We start from the raw sequence: 13,538 nt of genomic DNA, 5'->3' as shown, positions 1-13,538 counted from the left end.
TTTCCGGACACTCCCTAGAAACATTCAGTTGCCACCCACACAAACACCCTCTTCTTGTCAATCTTCTTGTGATCTCCGGACCGTCGCACTTACGCATTGTGGCGCATACGCATGTGCAGTGCAAACCAAATTGCCCGCTGGGTGAAAATAAATTGAAGCGATCTGGTCTGAATAAGCCTCAATCTCTATTCACGGGAGACAGAGGGGCTGGGGCATGGCCAGCAGCTCACAGAGCACCTATAATGACAAAAATGGGAGACATGGCTCATGATCGCGATATACCTGCGAAGGTACGCCCTCTACTGATTGACAGGCAGAGGCATTCGCATTTTCTGCGGGGCACCCGGAGAAAATGTAGGCACACGCACAGGATGGACCCTGCGTATATGCCCCCATCCTCTTCATAGTTTTTGCGGTTGGAACGCGTATTACGATCCAAACTGAATTAGGCCCTATGTCTTATATACACGAGCAGTGTGAAAACATCAATCGATGGGGGTAATTCCAAGTTGATCGCAGCAGGAATTTTGTTAGCAGTTGGGCAAAACCATGTGTACTGCAGGGGAGGCAGATATAACATGTGCAGAAAGAGTTAGATTTGGGTGAGTTATTTTGTTTCTGTGCAGGGTAAATACTGACTGCTTTATTTTTACACTGCAAATTAGATTGCAGATTGAACACACCACACCCAAATCTAACTTTCTCTGCACATGTTAAATCTGCCTTCCCTGCAGTGCACATAGGTGGTCATTCCGAGTTGTTCGCTCGGTAATTTTCTTCGCATCGCAGCGATTTTCCGCTTAATGCGCATGCGCAATGTTCACACTGCGACTGCGCCAAGTAAATTTGCTATGCAGTTAGGAATATTACTCACGGTTTTTTCATCGTTCTGGTGATCGTAATGTGATTGACAGGAAGTGGGTGTTTCTGGGCGGAAACAGGCCGTTTTAGGGGCGTGTGGGAAAAAATGCTACCGTTTCTGGGAAAAACGCGGGAGTGGCTGGAGAAACGGAGGAGTGTCTGGGCGAACGCTGGGTGTGTTTGTGACGTCAAACCAGGAACGACAAGCACTGAACTGATCGCACTGGCAGAGTAAGTCTCGAGCTACTCAGAAACTGCACAGAGATGTCTTATCGCAATATTGCAAATCTTTCGTTCGCAATTTTAAGATGCTAAGATTCACTCCCAGTAGGCGGCAGCTTAGCGTGTGCAATGCTGCTAAAAGCAGCTTGCGAGCGAACAACTCGGAATGAGGGCCATGGGGGGTAATTCTGAGTTGATCGCAGCAGGATTTTTGTTAGCAGTTGGGCAAAACCATGTGCACTGCATTTACGAACAGATGATTTTTTATATAAATTTTAAAATGTTAGTAAATGTGTGTTTTTTTTTTCAACCTGGAAGCCCAACATCGATTAAGATCGATCTTAAATAGACCCCTGGGTTTTAAGGATAACCATGGTTGAGTCCAATGGTTAATTCACATTGACCGAAGTTCTAATTAAGTCACCTGTGCTCAAGCATGATATCCTTAAAATCTGGATTGCAATGACAGCATTTTGGAACTATGCCTAAGGGTTTAATTTTTACATTTATCCACTGACAATAAATCTACCTACAATATCCCTGTAACTGTTATGATTACAGTATTTCACTAAATAATTTAATTTGCTGAACCTTCTGTAAAAAGAAATATTAAGCTGCTGTAATTCCCAGATGCAGCAAATTTGTTAGCTAGTGGGCAAAACCATGTGCACTGCAGGGTTGGGGGGGGGGGCAGATATAACATTTGCAGAGAGATTTAGGTGGGTTATATTGTTTGTGTGCAGGGTAAATACTGGCTGTTTTGTTTTTACACTGCAATTTAGATTTCAGTTTGAACACACCGCACCAAAATCTAACTCTCTCTGCACATATTATACACCCCCCCCCCCCTGCAGTGTACATGGTTTTAGCTAATACATTTGCTGCTGTGATCAGATCTGAGTTAAGCCCTATGTATTTGGCACTGGCAAAGGGTTAGAGGCCTTGCTGTAGAGCTCACACCTTTCTTATCATGCATTGTAATATTTCCTATGTCCTGATGTTGTGCTCTCTGCTCCATCCAAGTAAACAGCAATGTAGCATGGCTATCAAAGAGCGTGAAGATTGCAGATTTCCTGGGATTAATGCTAAGGAATGCTATTCCAGAGGCTGCTGCTTTAATTCAAGTGTCACTGGGGTTAAATGGTGTTTTTACCTTAAAAACACAGGTAGAGTATATAGTACAGTGGTAAAGTGGGAGCATGTAGTGCTATTGATTACAGTTTTGATGGAGCTTAAACATGGATAAGGTCCATGGCTCTAAGAGTTTATCTTGTGTATCCTTTATTCTTAGTCATGGTCAGATAAGATTAGAAAATACCATTTAAGTGGAAATTTCCTGTTAGCTGTTTTTCAGTTTGCTCAACTGTCTGATTAACTGGTCCTAAAAAAGGACCAAAGGCGCTAAATTGCCCTGTGATCTAGCTAAATTGCCCCAGTTAAAAAAAAAAAAAAACTAAGCTGCTGTAATTCCTGGATGTTTCTTTACTGCATCAACAGGAAGTGACAAGAAACAATGTAATGTGGAACCGTACAGCAGAAGGGATTGCGGCTACCCCACAATAAGTGCAGCGGAATGTAAGAAGAGAAATTGTTGCTTTGACTGCAGCATTCCCGGGGTTAACTGGTGTTTCTTCAAGTCACAAGGTATGGAGCTGCTGTATAGTTACTCGCAAGTCAGTAGTTGTATGATGCTCACACCTGTTAAACTGGATACACACAGAATGCCCTACACAGGGGGTGAAATGAGCGCCCCCCCCCCCCCCGTACGCTCAGCACACATCACGCTGTGCTGAGCGGGGGCAGAGATGTGTGCTGAGCAGTTCGCTCAGCACACATCTCTCCCCAAAATCGGGCCGTGAATACGGACCTTTAAACTGGATCCACACTTAGATTATCTGTCCAATTTTTTTTTTCTAGTTGAAACAAAATTATGCTAATATGTGGCAGCAAATGACAATTGACCATTTGCTCACAAACACTGGAAAACATCCAAAAATGGTCATTTAGATAAATTGGTTAAATCCATTTCATTTAGCTAATTTATCCAAACTACCTTTATTGTATCTTTGTGGGTGAATGATGTGTGGGTCAGTGTTGAGGGTGGTGGAGGAGATGGGTAATAGGCACAGCAGGGTGTGGACAGTCAAATAGTGTGCTTAGAGGTTCAGAGTCATTGTATGAGACTCTGGCAACAGTGACTTGATGAGTCTGGTGTCCATAGGGTGGGACGCATTAACCTTTTTATGCTATTGAAATAGTTCTCCTCCTGACCGACGCAGTTCCTTGCTCCGAGGTTGGTGTATTGTCCTGTTGCAGCGCCTCTCCACTGTGGTCACAGTGAGCTGTGTGGTGTTGCTGGCGCATGCCAATCTCCCCCCAACCTCCCTCTTGCATTTCAGACCTACGTACGCATGATGGGATCTTGTATGATATGCGCGTGTGCTGTAGAGATGAAAGTGGGGGTGAGGAGGCAGATCGTGAGATGGGGAAACTTTGTGGACTGTTAGCAAAGGGGAGCACTGGGCAATCTGAGTTGCAAAGAGGGCAGCAGAAGAGGTTATTGCATGTGCACTGGTGACAGGTCCATCCTTGGTGGCCAGCCTCAGTGGTAAAGGGGTACATGAGCTAGTGTCCCTTGGCCAGCCATGTACCATGGCCACCTCCCTACCTCCTATATATTCTCCCTGATCTGTCACTTTGTTACGGTCTGCTGCTGGCACTGGTGTATCGTCCTGCAGATGCCGTCTCCGCCCATTGCTGTGACTTCCCCCAGAGTTAGCCACACAGAGTGACAGATCTGGGAAAATATATAGGAGATCATTACTTTCACTTGCAGCCTACCTTATTTTTTGCAGCCTAGCATGCTCCTGACCCCTTCTCTCACTAATACTTATACAACATTCATGAACTCATCTTAAGGTTTCTTTATTATTCAGTCACACTGTCTTGGATCCAAACCATTTCCTGTGGCATTGCAGTCAAACAATTGAGCTATTTACCCTTGCATAGAAAGGTATAATCTAAGCTAGAGAATTCTATTTGGAGCTCACCTTGTACTTTGTGAAGAAATAATCAGCTTTGTGGCTGAGCAGATATATGGAGTGTGTGGCTGCACACTGCATTGATCTGCTGAGTTGCAATGCTAATAATTTTTTTTTTTTGCAAAGTACCAATAGCTTCATTGTGAAGGTGGAAAGAAGGGTGTTACGGCATGGAATGTACAAACTGCGAGACCCTGCTGGTAGCGCCTTTGTCTATTTAGTAGGAAGGGCACGTAACAGCCGGGGGGCAATGGAGGAAGCCCCTTTAGGGCTGGAGCCCGGCGGAAACTGACTCCGTTGTCTCTGGCAGTTCCGCCCCTGGACTAGAGGAATGGTCAAGAACATGGCAACATTTAATGCCAAAAAATGCAAAATCATACACGTCTCAAAAATGCAAAGGCTAACTATAATATTAAGGGCATTATAATGGCAAGAGGAAAGCTATCTAAGTATTACTATTTCAGGTGAGCAATGTAACAAAGCAATAGGAAAGGCAAGTCAGATGCTTGTTTGCATAGGTTAAAGAACCAGTAGCAGAAAAAAGTAATACAGGTTGAGTATCCCATATCCAAATATTCCGAAATACGGAATATTCCGAAATACGGACTTTTTTGAGTGAGACTGAGATAGTTAAACCTTTGTGTTTTGATGGCTCAGTGTACACAAACTTTGTTTAATACTCAAAGTTATTAAAAATATTGTATTAAATGAACTTCAGACTGTGTGTATAAGGTGTATATGAAACATAAATGAATTCTGTGAATGTACACACACTTTGTTTAATGCACAAAGTTATAAAAAATATTTGGCTAAAATGACCTTCAGGCTGTGTGTATAAGGTGTATATGAAACATAAATGCCTTCTGTGCTTAGATTTAGGTCCCATCACCATAATATCTCGTTATGGTATGCAATTATTCCAAAATACAGAAAAATCCGATATCCAAAATTCCTCTGGTCCCAAGCATTTTGGATAAGGGATACTCAACCTGTAATGCCACTGTATAGGTCCTTGGTACAGCCACATTTAGAATCCTGTGTTCAGTTCCAGAAGCCATATCTCCAGAAGGCTGTAAATACATTAGGGCAACTAAAATTGTGCATGCCCTACATCACAAAACTTACCTGGAAATACTAAAAAATGTTGATGTGTATAGTTTGGAGAAGGGAAGAGGGAACATACAGTAATAGAAACATTTAAATATATAGGGAGGAATGTAATAGGGTGTGAGAATCAGAAAGTGAGAGATTTTGTGTTTTTTCCTGTTGTTTTTTGTTTTTTTTGTTTGATTGTTTGTTTTTAAAGTGGCAATCCTTTACATGGCAAAACCAGGTTGATATTTGCCATGTAAAGGATTGCCACCGTGGGCATGTGTAGAAGGGGCACTGCTACTGTTGGCATTATGTGTGTAAGCTGCACTGATATGGTGGTTATGTGTATAAAGGGCACTGCGACTGTGGGTATTATTATTATTATTATTATTATTACATGCGGTGTAATGACAATAAGATAGTGCTACTGTGTGGCGTATTTTGATTTGGGGTGCTATTGTGTGGCCATGCCCCTTCCTTGTGATACCACACCTTCTTTTTTTAAGGAGCGCACTGTCCCTTTATTAAGTATTGGAGAGAGGGCCCAAATTAATAGTTTGCAGGGAGGCGCCAAACACCCTAGCACTGGCCCTTTGGTAGGGGACAGGATTTGCTTCTGCTTGTGCACATATGTTATGATTGCCAGCCAACAGCACTGGTTTTGCCTATAACACTAACTATAAATATTTTGAATTGGTCCTGGACCACCAATCCAAGGCACCCCTGCAAGTGTCCTGAGGCACCCCAGGGTGCAGTTTGAGAACCACTGGTATAGTGAGTACCCAGGATAATTATTGTAGCTGGTCTGCGGGTAACAGCTCTCAGATCCACTTCTAGAAAAAATGCAGCAATGTAATTTGAGTGACAAACTGCAGAGATGAACCCTTTCTGTGACTGCTGCACAGGGATCACACAAACTCTATTCATAGGGCTGACTTCACTTAGGGGAGATGTTCTCACCCCGCAAAGAAGTGCGAGTATATACCGCACTTACGGTACCATTGGATTTACAGATATTTTCTTGCAATACACTATGGGGGTCATTCTGAGTTGATTGCTCGCTAGCAGTTTTTAGCAGCCATGCAAACGCATTGTCGCTGCCCACTGGAGAGTGTATATTCACTTTGGAGAAGTGCGAATACTTGAGTAGCAGAGCGCCTGCAAAATCGTTTCAAAATAAGACCAGCACTGTAGTTACACTTCGTGTGCGTTGATTCTAACAACCGAGGGACGGCTTTTGATGTCACACACCCATCCAGCGAATGCCCAGCCACGTCTGCATTTCTTCTGCCACGCCTGCATTTTTCCAAGCACTCCCTGAAAACGGTCAGTTGACACCCAGAAACGCCCTCTTTCTGTCAATCTCCTTGTGGCCTGTTCTGTGATTGGAATAATCGCTAGAACTAGTGCAAAACCACAATGGACTTTGTACCCGTACGATGCGCATGCACATTACGGAGCATGCGCATGCACAGATTAGCCATTTTTTTTCAACTGATTGCTACGCAGCGAACAACGGCAGCAAGCGATCAACTCGGAATGACCCCCTATATACATAGAAACATGGATTTTTACTGCAGGAATTATGGTTAGTTTAGGGGTATCGGTTAGGGTCAACAGAGGTGTAGCTAGGGGTCCAAGCGCCCCTGGCAAAGTAAGGGACTGGCGCCCCCCCTTTCGATAAAGCATTGCAGTCCATTGGCGGTTACCATGTTGGAGCCACAGCAACTGACCCCCTCCCCCACACGCTGCCCTACATCATCGGCTGGGATTCACTGTTGGTGTGAAGCCACTGGGAACATTCTGGTAGCATTAGCAGCAGCCTGTGTCATAGATAGGGAAGGCAGAAGGTTAACTAGCTAATAGCAGTCTGTTGGCAGCAGAGGCTGGGCGGGGGGCTGAGAATGAGCCAACGCTGATCAGTGTCCAGTCTGCTCAGACAAAAATATTTTGTGATCAGGGCTGGTTCTAGACCAAAGGAGCCAATGGCAAAAATTTCCTTTGGCACCCCCCCCCCCCCCCCCCACACACACACACACATACACACACACACACACACACACACACACACACACCAAAAAAGAACATATCCCAGTTTAACATAACGCTATGTGGTGCAAGGTGTGGAGCTGGTCACTTGTATCAGACCTCTGACATTTGCCTTTTCACCCATATTGCATACTTTTTCTTGCAGGTTGTGTCTTAATTCAAGAAGTGTTCTAAGTACTTCAGCTTAGTATCTTTACTGACCCCTCTTTACCCCACACTACATAACTGACCCCTCTATACCCTACACTACATCACTGACCTTTCTATAACCATCACTGCATTACTGACCCCTCTATTAGAGATCTGCACTTGAAATTTTTCGGGTTTTGTGTTTTGGTTTTGGGTTCGGTTCCGCGGCCGTGTTTTGGGTTCGACCGCGTTTTGGCAAAACCTCACCGAATTTTTTTTGTCGGATTCGGGTGTGTTTTGGATTCGGGTGTTTTTTTCAAAAAACACTAAAAAACAGCTTAAATCATAGAATTTGGGGGTCATTTTGATCCCAAAGTATTATTAACCTCAAAAACCATAATTTCCACTCATTTTCAGTCTATTCTGAATGCCTCACACCTCACAATATTATTTTTAGTCCTAAAATTTGCACCGAGGTCGCTGGATGACTAAGCTAAGCGACCCTAGTGGCCGACACAAACACCTGGCCCATCTAGGAGTGGCACTGCAGTGTCACGCAGGATGGCCCTTCCAAAAAACACTCCCCAAACAGCACATGACACAAAGAAAAAAAGAGGCGCAATGAGGTAGCTGTGTGAGTAAGCTAAGCGACCCCAGCGGCCGACACAAACACCTGGCCCATCTAGGAGTGTCACTGCAGTGTCACGCAGGATGGCCCTTCCAAAAAACACTCCCCAAACAGCACATGAAGCAAAGAAAAAAAGAGGCGCAATGAGGTAGCCGTGTGAGTAAGATAAGCGACCCTAGTGGCCGACACAAACACCTGGCCCATCTAGGAGTGGCACTGCAGTGTCACGCAGGATGGCCCTTCCAAAAAACACTCCCCAAACAGCACATGACGCAAAGAAAAAAAGAGGCGCAATGAGGTAGCTGTGTGAGTAAGATAAGCGACCCTAGTGGCCGACACAAACACCTGGCCCATCTAGGAGAGGCACTGCAGTGTCACGCAGGATGGCCCTTCAAAAAAATACTCCCCAAACAGCACATGACGCAAAGAAAAATGAAAGAAAAAAGAGGTGCAAGATGGAATTGTCCTTGGGCCCTCCCACCCACCCTTATGTTGTATAAACAGGACATGCACACTTTAACCAACCCATCATTTCAGTGACAGGGTCTGCCACACGACTGTGACTGAAATGACGGGTTGGTTTGGACCCCCACCAAAAAAGAAGCAATTAATCTCTCCTTGCACAAACTGGCTCTACAGAGGCAAGATGTCCACCTCATCATCATCCTCCGATATATCACCGTGTACATCCCCCTCCTCACAGATTATCAATTCGTCCCCACTGGAATCCACCATCTCAGCTCCCTGTGTACTTTGTGGAGGCAATTGCTGCTGGTCAATGTCTCCACGGAGGAATTGATTATAATTCATTTTAATGAACATCATCTTCTCCACATTTTCTGGAAGTAACCTCGTACGCCGATTGCTGACAAGGTGAGCGGCGGCACTAAACACTCTTTCGGAGTACACACTTGTGGGAGGGCAACTTAGGCAGAATAAAGCCAGTTTGTGCAAGGGCCTCCAAATTGCCTCTTTTTCCTGCCAGTATAAGTACGGACTGTCTGACGTGCCTACTTGGATGCGGTCACTCATATAATCCTCCACCATTCTTTCAATGGGGAGAGAATCATATGCAGTGCCAGTAGACGACATGTCCGACTCCGTAATCGTTGTCAGGTCCTTCAGTCCGGACCAGATGTCAGCATCAGCAGTCGCTCCAGACTGCCCTGCATCACCGCCAGCGGGTGGGCTCGGAATTCTGAGCCTTTTCCTCGCACCCCCAGTTGCGGGAGAATGTGAAGGAGGAGATGTTGACAGGTCGCGTTCCGCTTGACTTGACAATTTTCTCACCAGCAGGTCTTTGAACCCCAGCAGACTTGTGTGTGCCAGAAAGAGAGATCCAAGGTAGGTTTTAAATCTAGGATCGAGCACGGTGGCCAAAATGTAGTGCTCTGATTTCAACGGATTGACCACCCGTGAATCCTTGTTAAGCGAATTAAGGGCTCCATCCACAAGTCCCACATGCCTAGCGGAATCGCTCTGTGTTAGCTCCTCCTTCAATGTCTCCAGCTTCTTCTGCAAAAGCCTGATGAGGGGAATGACCTGACTCAGGCTGGCAGTGTCTGAACTGACTTCACGTGTGGCAAGTTCAAAGAGCAGCAGAACCTTGCACAACGTTGAAATCATTCTCCACTGCGCTTGAGACAGGTGCATTCCACCTCCTATATCGTGCTCAATTGTATAGGCTTGAATGGCCTTTTGCTGCTCCTCCAACCTCTGAAGCATATATAGGGTTGAATTCCACCTGGTATACATGCATGGTCGTAATAAACTAGGATAGAAAAGAATAAAGTAGAAAATAAGATTTTAAACCTACCGGTAAATCTTTTTCTCGTAGTCCGTAGAGGATGCTGGGGACTCCGTAAGGACCATGGGGATAGACAGGCTCCACAGGAGACACGGGCACTTTAAGAAAGACTTTAGTTCTGGGTGTGCACTGGCTCCTCCCTCTATGCCACAGTTAGAGAAACTGTGCCCAGAGGAGACGGACAGTATGAGGAAAGGATTTTGTTAATCCAGGGCAAGATTCATACCAGCCACACCAATCACACCATATAACTTGTGATAAACTACCCAGTTATCAGTATGAAAAAACAACATAGCATCAGTGCAGGACCGATGCAACTATAACATAACCCTTATTGAAGCAATAACTATATACAAGTATTGCAGAAGTAGTCCGCACTTGGGATGGGCGCCCAGCATCCTCTACGGACTACGAGAAAAAGATTTACCGGTAGGTTTAAAATCTTATTTTCTCTAACGTCCTAGAGGATGCTGGGGACTCCGTAAGGACCATGGGGATTATACCAATGCTCCAAAACGGGCGGGAGAGTGCGGATGACTCTGCAGCACCGATTGAGCAAACATGAGTTCCTCCTCAGCCAGGGTATCAAACTTATAGTATTTTGCAAAGGTGTTTGAACCCGACCAAGTAGCAGCTTGACAAAGCTGTAGTGCCGAGACCCCTCGGGCAGCCGCCCAAGAAGAGCCCACTTTCCTCGTGGAATGGGCCTTGACCGATTTCAGTAACTGCAATCCAGCCATAGAATGCGCTTGCTGAATCGTGTTACAAATCCGGCGAGCAATAGCCTGTTTTGAAGCAGGGGCACCAATCTTGTTGGTTGCATACAGGACAAACAGCGCTTCAGTTTTCCTGACTCTAGCCGTCCTGGCCATGTAAATTTTCAAAGCCCTGACCACATCAAGTAACTCGGAATCCTCCAAGTCACGCGTAGCCACAGGCACCACAATAGGTTGGTTCATATGAAAAGATGAGACCACTTTTGGTAGGAATTGAGGACGGGTCCGCAATTCCGCTCTATCCACATGGAATACCAAATATGGGCTTTTATGTGACAAAGCCGCTAATTCCGACACTCGCCTAGCCGAAGCCAAGGCTAATAACATGACCACCTTCCATGTGAGATATTTTAACTCCACTGTTTTAAGTGGTTCAAACCAGTGTGATTTTAGAAAACTTAACACCACGTTAAGGTCCCAAGGTGCCACCGGAGGCACAAAAGGAGGCTGAATATGCAGCACTCCTTTTACAAAAGTCTGAACTTCTGGAAGAGAAGCCAATTCTTTTTGAAAGAAAATGGATAAGGCCGAAATCTGGACCTTAATAGAGCCTAATTTTAGGCCCAAATTCACTCCAGTTTGTAGGAAGTGAAGGAAACGGCCCAGATGGAATTCTTCCGTAGGAGCATTCCTGGCCTCACACCAAGAAACATAATTTCGCCATATACGGTGTAATGTTTTAACGTTACATCCTTCCTAGCCTTTATCAGCGTAGGGATGACCTCAACCGGAATGCTAGGATCCGGCATTCAACCGCCATGCCGTCAAACGCAGCCGCGGTAAGTCTTGGAACAGACAGGGCCCCTGATGCAACAGGTCCTGTCTTAGAGGGAGAGGCCACAGATCTTCTGTGAGCATTTCCTGCAGATCCGGATACCAGATGGCCAATACTCCGGATACTCCGTGGCCAATCTGGAACAATGAGGATTGTTCTCACTCCTCTTTGTCTTATTATCCTCAACACCTTGGGTATGAGAGGAAGAGGAGGAAATACATAGACCGACCGGAACACCCACGGTGTCACTAGGGCGTCTACAGCTACTGCCTGAGGGTCTCTTGACCTTGCGCAATACCTCTGTAGCTTTTTATTGAGCCGGGACAACATCATGTCTATCTGTGGCAGTTCCCACTGACTTGTAATCTGTGCAAAGACTTCCTGATGAAGTCCCCACTCTCCCGGATGTAGGTCGTGTCTGCTGAGGAAGTCTGCTTCCCAGTTGTCCACTCCCGGAATGAACACTGCTGACAGTGCGCTTGCGTGATTCTCCACCCAGCGAAGAATTCTGGTGGCTTGTGCCATCGCCACTCTGCTCCTTGTGCCGCCTTGGCGGTTTACATGAGCCACTGCGGTGACGTTGTCTGACTGGATCAGAACCGGTTGGTCGCAAAGTAAGGTCTCCGCTTGACGTAGGGCATTGTATATGGCCCTTAGATCCAGGATGTTGATGTGAAGACAAGTCTCTTGACTTGACCAAATACCTTGGAAATTTCTTCCCTGTGTGACTGCTCCCCAACCTTGGAGGCTTGCGTCTGTGGTCACCAGGATCCAGCCCTGAATGCTGAATCTGCGTCCCTCGAGAAGGTGAGCACTCTGCAGCCACCACAGGAGTGATACCCTGACCCTGGGGGACAGGGTGATCAACCAATGCATCTGTAAATGTGACCCGGACCACTTGTCCAGTAGGTCCCATTGGAAAGTCAGCAAAAAGAAAAAGAGAAAAGGACTGTATTTGTCGATGCACAGGAAGAAGGGTGACCTGATTATCACAATCTTCTGGAGAATTATTAAAATTTAACTTTTATTAGTGTCAAATTAAAATAGTGTGATGATAACTGACAACAAACTACGAGTATAGACGAAACATAAAGGTTAAAATCAAGACGTATACAACATATACCACAAGTGCAATGAAATAATAAGTGTGATTAAAGATTAAAATATGTGTCCGCGTGTCTGTTCTTATATCCAATTATATAATATTGCTCACAATATTTACTCAGTCTGATAATAGTTGTCAGCAATTGGTCTTCATATGTTCACATGACCATTTGTCAGTATTTATAATATCTGGAGTATTATAATATCTCACACTATTTTAATTTGACACTAATAAAAGTTAAATTTTAATAATTCTCCAGAAGATTGTGATAATCAGGTCACCCTTCTTCCTGTGCATCGACAAATACAGTCCTTTTCTCTTTTTCTTTTTGCTGACTAACCTTAGCTGTAGTCGATAGCACCCCCACAAATAATTGTGAATACTTGAATGCAATAGGGGTTATTTTGGAGCTGTATATAGTTCCAAATCTGATATAATACAATTGTGTGTGTGCAGATACAATCCCACCCCCCATTGGAAAGTCCTCGCATGGATCCTGCCGAATGGAATGGCCTTGTATGATGCCACCATCTTTCCCAGGACTCGAGTGCAGTGATGCACTGACACCTGTTTTGGTTTCAATAGGTTCCTGACAAGAGTCATGTGTTCCTGGGCCTTTTCTATCAGGAGATAAACCCTCTTCTCGTCCGTGTCCAGAATCATGCCCAAGAAAGACAGACGAGTAGTAGGAATCAACTGCGACTTCGGGATATTGAGAATCCAGCCGTGTTGCTGTAACACTTTCAGTGAAAGTGATACGCTGTTCAGCAACTGCTCTCTTGATCTCGCTTTTATGAGATCGCCCAAGTACGGGATAATTGTGACACCTTGCTTGCACAGGAGCACCATCATTTCCGTCATTACCTTGGTGAAAATTCTCAGGGCCATGGAGAGACCAAACAGCAACGTCTGAAATTGGCAATGACAGTCCTGTACCGCAAATCTGAGGTACGCCTGATGAGGTGGATAAATGGGGACATGAAGGTATGCATCCTGTACACAAATGCGGACAACAGGTGTCAAGCCGTGTGTTGCCTTTGTCAAGCTGTAATA

Source organism: Pseudophryne corroboree, unplaced genomic scaffold (genome assembly GCF_028390025.1).
Source record: "Pseudophryne corroboree isolate aPseCor3 unplaced genomic scaffold, aPseCor3.hap2 scaffold_1068, whole genome shotgun sequence".
Lineage (NCBI taxonomy): Eukaryota > Metazoa > Chordata > Amphibia > Anura > Myobatrachidae > Pseudophryne > Pseudophryne corroboree.
This window is presented reverse-complemented; position numbering follows the sequence as displayed.